We start from the raw sequence: 6,220 nt of genomic DNA, 5'->3' as shown, positions 1-6,220 counted from the left end.
CCCGGCACTCAGGGAAAAATGTAATATTAAAGAAAGGATACAATTTTAATTTTAATTATAATTATAATTTTTTTTAATTTGTAGAGCCACTAGACAGTAAATTTGTTAATGCATAATTTGTTAATTGCTTAATAACAGGACAGCATCTATTCGGGTGAAAAGTGAAAGAAATTGTGGTATTCAAAGAATGTGCCACAATATATTTGATCAGGATTCGCCGCTGGCTTGAACTATTTAACTAATATTTACCCACAATTGTTCACCACCTGAGTGAAAAGTGAAAGGAAATGTGGTATTCAAAAAGATTGCGAAAATAATACTTCTCTAACTGGTTTATAATTATGATTATTAAAACAAAATAAATATTTGTCCATTAAATAAAAATAACAAGGCACTTGTTTCGTATTTTAACATTATTTAAATAAAAATAATATAATCATTTCTCCCAGTGCATTTTTCGTTCGCCCCGCCATCACTTGATTGCCGCAACGACTTTGGAGCGCAAAGTTCTTTGTGGTCAGGCATGCGATGGGTTAACGGGGGCCAGCGAGGGGTTAAGGCGGGCAGCGAGGGGCTTGGTATGGCCAAAATTCTCGCTGGGAATCAGCTAAGAGATGAGGTAGTGGGCGGGAAAGGGGCATTTGGCCGATTCAAGTGGGCGCTCGGCAATTTTCCAGCACTTTAGAAATAAAATTTTTAACAACTCGTCGAGGCGGCCGCTAAGTGCGCCGACGTTTAAACTCCCCAGAGGTGGGACAAAAATACGACGGGGGCTGTGCAGGTGCGGTTTCACTGAGAAAAAATCTAACCAATGATATCTATATTTATTATTTACTTTACAACGGTCACACGGCTATCTTACATTGGGCAGAAGTCGATTTGCGTGGGATTTTCATGCCCTCAAAGGTAAATATATTTTTTGGAAATATGTTTAATTGTGTTTTCGCACAGTGTAGCTTTGAGGTCAGCCTCCTCGGCCGTCTTCCTTGACCTTCTGTCAGTTCCAATCCCGCCGAGCGCAAAACTTTGGCCATGCAGCTAATATATGCAGAAAGGAGCAGCGGCGGCGGCATCATCGTCATCATCGTCATCATCACCATCCTCATCATCACAGGAGAAGCCGTGTGGCTCTAACATCAATTACGCACACATTGAAGGCACTTGCCACGCCCACTGAACCACCATCATCCTCCGGCATCCCTTTGATGGACTTTCCCATGAATTAATAATGCCGAGTGGGTGAGCTGCATATTCTTGCACCTCTCTTCGCCACGCCAATCCACGTAATTATGTCACGGGTTAATCGTAGTCGAAAGGGGGGTTTTAGGGGGTTAAGGGGTTTAAGGTCCTGTCCGGCCTTATAAGACATCGATTGTCCTTGTGATCCCGGTGATTCTCTCGCTTCCCGTTCCACTTTCTCCTGCATTATTTATGCCAATTGACGTTGAATAATTAGCCTTCCGTTTTTGCCGGGGCTTAAAATTGTCAGCCCCAACAAGGCCCACCCCTTTTCCTATCCTAGCACCCCTTGGGTGCTTTGGTAATTTGTGATATATGACTAGTCAATGGCGGCCATCAATATTTCCCGGGCTAATGACTCCAGCCAGCCAGCTCGGCTTGCAGCGTCATCCCTTCAGCAGAAGAAAAGTGCCGGGAAAGTGCATAAAAATAAAAATATAGTGCAAAAGGGAGTCCGAGGATAATGACTATAATGACGACCCAAATGACTAGCGGAAAAATGGAGGATGGCTCGACCAAGTTATGGCTATTAAGAAAATCTATCCTCGAACGCTAATCGATTTCCGCCCTTTTGCTTACAAGTTAAACTTAGACAGCGGCTATCGAACACCTGGGCAAATTAGTGGAAAATACAATTTTAATTTTTAAAGAAGTCAAGTGACTTCAAAACCAAAAAAACAACAAAAAAACGGGCGACAAGTCGCTACTTTTCTGCCACTCTCCCCAGGGAAAATCAAACGGAATGCGAAAATCTGCAACCGCCATGGAAATGGAGCCGGAAAAATACAGAACGGAAGAGGAGAAGGAGAAAGAGAAGCAAATTGTGAAAGGCGAAAGAATCTGAAAAGTAGGAGAAGGCAGGGCGAAAGCACAACATGTGAGAAACTGTATGGGTTCATGCTCTCTTATACACTTTTTATATGAAATGGATCTCAATTTTTAATGGGCTTTAAATATAATATATATAAATACTTAGCTTACTTTTCTTCTTTGATTTATTTATTAAAAAAAAAAGCCTGAAAAATATCGACAATATCGATATTTTCGATATTTTTAAAACATCGTTTTTCAGAGGTTTTATTTTAATCTAAAAATATAGATATTTTTCATAATTGACCATAAAATAAATTAGACATTAGACATATTTAAGATATCACTAATAAGGTTATCAATCCATTTTATAGTACAGATCGTTTGCTAAGGGTATTCAAAATTCTTTCTAACCATTCTCCTCGAGTTTTTCTCAATTTCGTTGTATTTTTTTTGCTCTTCTGTGCGCGTTTCTTTTTTCTGTGTGTTGTGATGTGCCGGGGGAATTGGCTTTTGGGCTTTGAGTCCTGACAAGTGTGCCGAAATGTCCCAGACATTTGTCATGCCTACGAAAGGAGGGGCAGCTGTCGTGCGAGAGTGTGGGTATGTGAGTTTGAGAGCTTGTGAGCTTGTGAGCCTGGAGCTTGTGTGGCGGGCCAGAAGTCACATGGATACATTGAATGAGCGGCCTACAATCAGCCACCCCCCTCCGCCCCCCGCCCCACTACCTCATCAGCTGTCAGTCAATCAAATAAGCAGATAGCTAAATGTACGAGCGCGATGCCAATTGAAGGTGGAATCGGGGTTGACTTTAAAAATTGAGGGGCGTTTTGGGTCAGCAGTTCAACCAACAGGTTCTAAGTTCGCAAAGGGATCACATTTATAATATATTTCGCAACTTTTAACTGAATTTGAGTAAAAAAATATAGTTAAAAATACTCCAAAAATTTTAAAGTAAAGTTAAAAGCATAAATCTGCCTATTTGACAACTTAAAGACCTGGAAATCCACTTACTGCCAGGCTCAGCTAATCGATCTATTAACTTCGCCAGCTCTCAGGAAATGAAATCCCCACAAGCCCTGTAAGCAGCTTCTCGCCATTTCCCGGGGCCCGCGAAGTTTATGAAAAAGTAAATAGATCCATTAACCTGTTAACGTGGATTACCTGCCACTCGCGCTTTTCCTTTTGCTCGCTTCGCCTTTTCTGTTCTTTAGTTTGGCGAAAATCTCCGCTTGGATTTTACCCCTGAGAACTTCTTTTCGGGACGAATTTTAAATGCAAACGCAGTTAAATAAATTGCCACCTGATAGGAAAGTCAACAGGGCGGCCTCTGTTAGTTCAACAACTGTGGGGAAGAGGGAAAAGGAAAAGGGAAAATAGGAGGAAAACAAGAACCAACATAGGCGTGGCACGTACAGACCTTTTTGAAAAATATGCACTAATAAAAAAAAATGTAGTTCAAAAATTGCAAAATTTATCATAAATAAATAAACAATAAAAAAAATTGGAAAAATATGCAATAAAACGCTAAACAATAAATAAATAAAATAATAATTATTACCTTATTCGTTAAATATATTTAAATTTTATTATTAAAAAAAATTTATTTTGTATTTAATTTTTTAATAAATATGAACTTATATACCAAGCACTTTATAAGTCAAAAATTTAGTTTTCAAGTGTAACCCCTATACATTTTTCTCTGGCTTCGCCCTTCAATGGCGGACTGAAGGTGAACAAATTGACAAAGGCGTCAATGTGAAGTTGCCCCGCAGGACCTGCTGCTGCTACTCCTTTTCCTCCCTTTGCCCCGCCACCCTTCGTTTAGTTTATGCCACTGATTTCGCTTTCACCTCCCATGAATTCCCTGTTTGACTCTCGTTCAGCTCTTGGGCCAGATTACGCATACGCCGCGTGTGTCACGCATTTTATATGCCACAAAGGAACGGGGAAGCGGAGGTCAGTGCTCTGCTGCGTGCGGTTTGCCTCAGTCGCTTTCAAAAATGAAATTAAATGCCTTTGATTTATTTATTTATTTATTTATTGCTCAACATCTTCTGCTGCAAATGGGGGGAATGGAATGGAATGGACCGCCGATAGAGGGAATTTACAAAGAGCTTGTTTGAGACAATTTGTTGGGCAGTTTTTTTAATATGCACATAAATTATGCAGTTCTGGTCAAAGGCAAGTTAATGGAGGTCAGTTAAGAGGGAGTTGGGACCGTAAGTCACATGGCATCGGGTAAATAAGTGAAGAAGAAATTTATTTTATAATGTTATATTAAAAACAAGATTCCAGTAACTGGACTATCAAAAACCCGTGGCGCCACTTATCGGAAAATGTATTATTTGCTCATAACTTTTTCATGAATGGTCCGATATTAAAATTTTCTTTTACATTTCGATAGGTAATTATAATCCCAGGGGATTCTTAACTTAAAAGTAAAATCTAAAAAATATTTATTTTAAGATTATACACCTTTAAGCAACAAGACATCTAACGGACCTTTTATTGTTGAAAACTAACAACAAATCCACACTTCTATTCAAATATATATTTTTATCAAAACCCTTGGCCTTTTGCATATAAAAATATGTATAGCACTTCATCTGAAAGAACCGAGTTGCTCTTTTTTTTGCGTTTTATTTTCTCCTCGTTGCTTGCCACTTTTCACAACGTTTTCCACGTTTTCCACGCTTTCCCAGCTGCTTTTGTCTGGCACTCTGGCTGTATTTGTTGGTCTGCTCCACATGACATTGCTCAGTTGGTTGGCTGCTGTTAACCCACCTCTTTCGTTTTTTTTTTTACGATTTTTTGAACTGGGCGCGAATTTGTTTTCCACGCTTTTCCTTTTTTTCTTTACCTCTGCCGCTTTGATTTCACTTTGGCTGGCTCCCCGTGCCTTTTGTAGGTGCATGTGTGTGTTGAGTGGCACTTGACAAAGTTATGACACACCCGCAGGTGCGGCCAGAATGCCGGCAATGATGCTGATGATGATGACGGAGGTGGCTCTGAAATTTGCCAAGAGCCTGAGGATGAGCTGCAGGATTTTCCTGCTGCCAGCCATCGATCCTGCCGATCAATGTGGGTCCTTAAATAAAATGTAACGCAGTTGTGCTTTTGATTGTCGATTGGATTCCTGTGTTTTGAAATCCAAGTCAAATATCTGGTCCTTAGATAAATATTGGGCAGGTATTACAAGTAGATTAAGTATTATGTATTTTTTTACCTTTGGTAAGTCTCAATTTGTTGAGTACTAACATTTTTTTTGAAAAATTAGGATGTAGAACTTATAGAAAAAAACGGAATTTACTCTATGTTAAGAATAAATTTCAGGTATATTTAAAAAATATTATACTTTGGTATATTTTTGTAGTTTGTCCTTTTTTTTTGCAAAAAAATAATCATAATCTCAATCCGAGTCTTTGACTCAATCATATTCCATCCACATCATTCTGTTAGCCTTTGAAAAACCCCCTCGAACTTCTTTATTCACTTTTATATGTCTTTCTGCCACGTTTTGAGTGAGCGCCATTATTCTCCGCCCTTCGACTTTCAATTGTACAGGCATTGGGCAAATGGTAAATATGTCAAACCTTTTGCGTTAACTTCATGTTCAGGTCGTAAAAAGTGCGTCGCGACATGAAAAAAGTTGACTGCTGGGCGTCGGCTTCCTTGAGCAATTTCCTGTCCCGCGTTGGGCGCCAATTATTTGGCCGGACGACAGTGTCATCAAAGGGGATTGATGGTGGATCAACAGGTTGCCCAACCGCCCCCCCTCCATTCAACTGCCTGCACTGCCTCCCCGCCCATGGCTCCTACCTTTGATTAAGAGGAGGCAAACTTTGTTGTCAGTCTATTGATGGCTTCGACTGCCTTTCAACACCTCCGGACCCTCTGCAATTTTTGTCAGTTTTAATGGCAGTTTGCATGTTTGTTCGAACCACCCCGCCCCCTGCCTATCAGTCAATAGCTTTCATTATTGCCCATAGGACAAACTTTCACTTCGATTTGCCGCCAGGCTGACTTTTGACTCGACTCTCAACCGATGAATGTCCTTTGTCTTGCCCAGTTCCTATTTCCTATTTCCTTTCTCATTCTCTTTCTCTTGCCCTCGCCTCTCCCCAATTTCATTGAGTTTTTTGTTGTATTTATATGGCCCAAAGATTTT

The sequence above is a fragment of the Drosophila takahashii genome, chromosome X (genome assembly GCF_030179915.1).
Source record: "Drosophila takahashii strain IR98-3 E-12201 chromosome X, DtakHiC1v2, whole genome shotgun sequence".
Taxonomy (NCBI): domain Eukaryota; kingdom Metazoa; phylum Arthropoda; class Insecta; order Diptera; family Drosophilidae; genus Drosophila; species Drosophila takahashii.
This window is presented reverse-complemented; position numbering follows the sequence as displayed.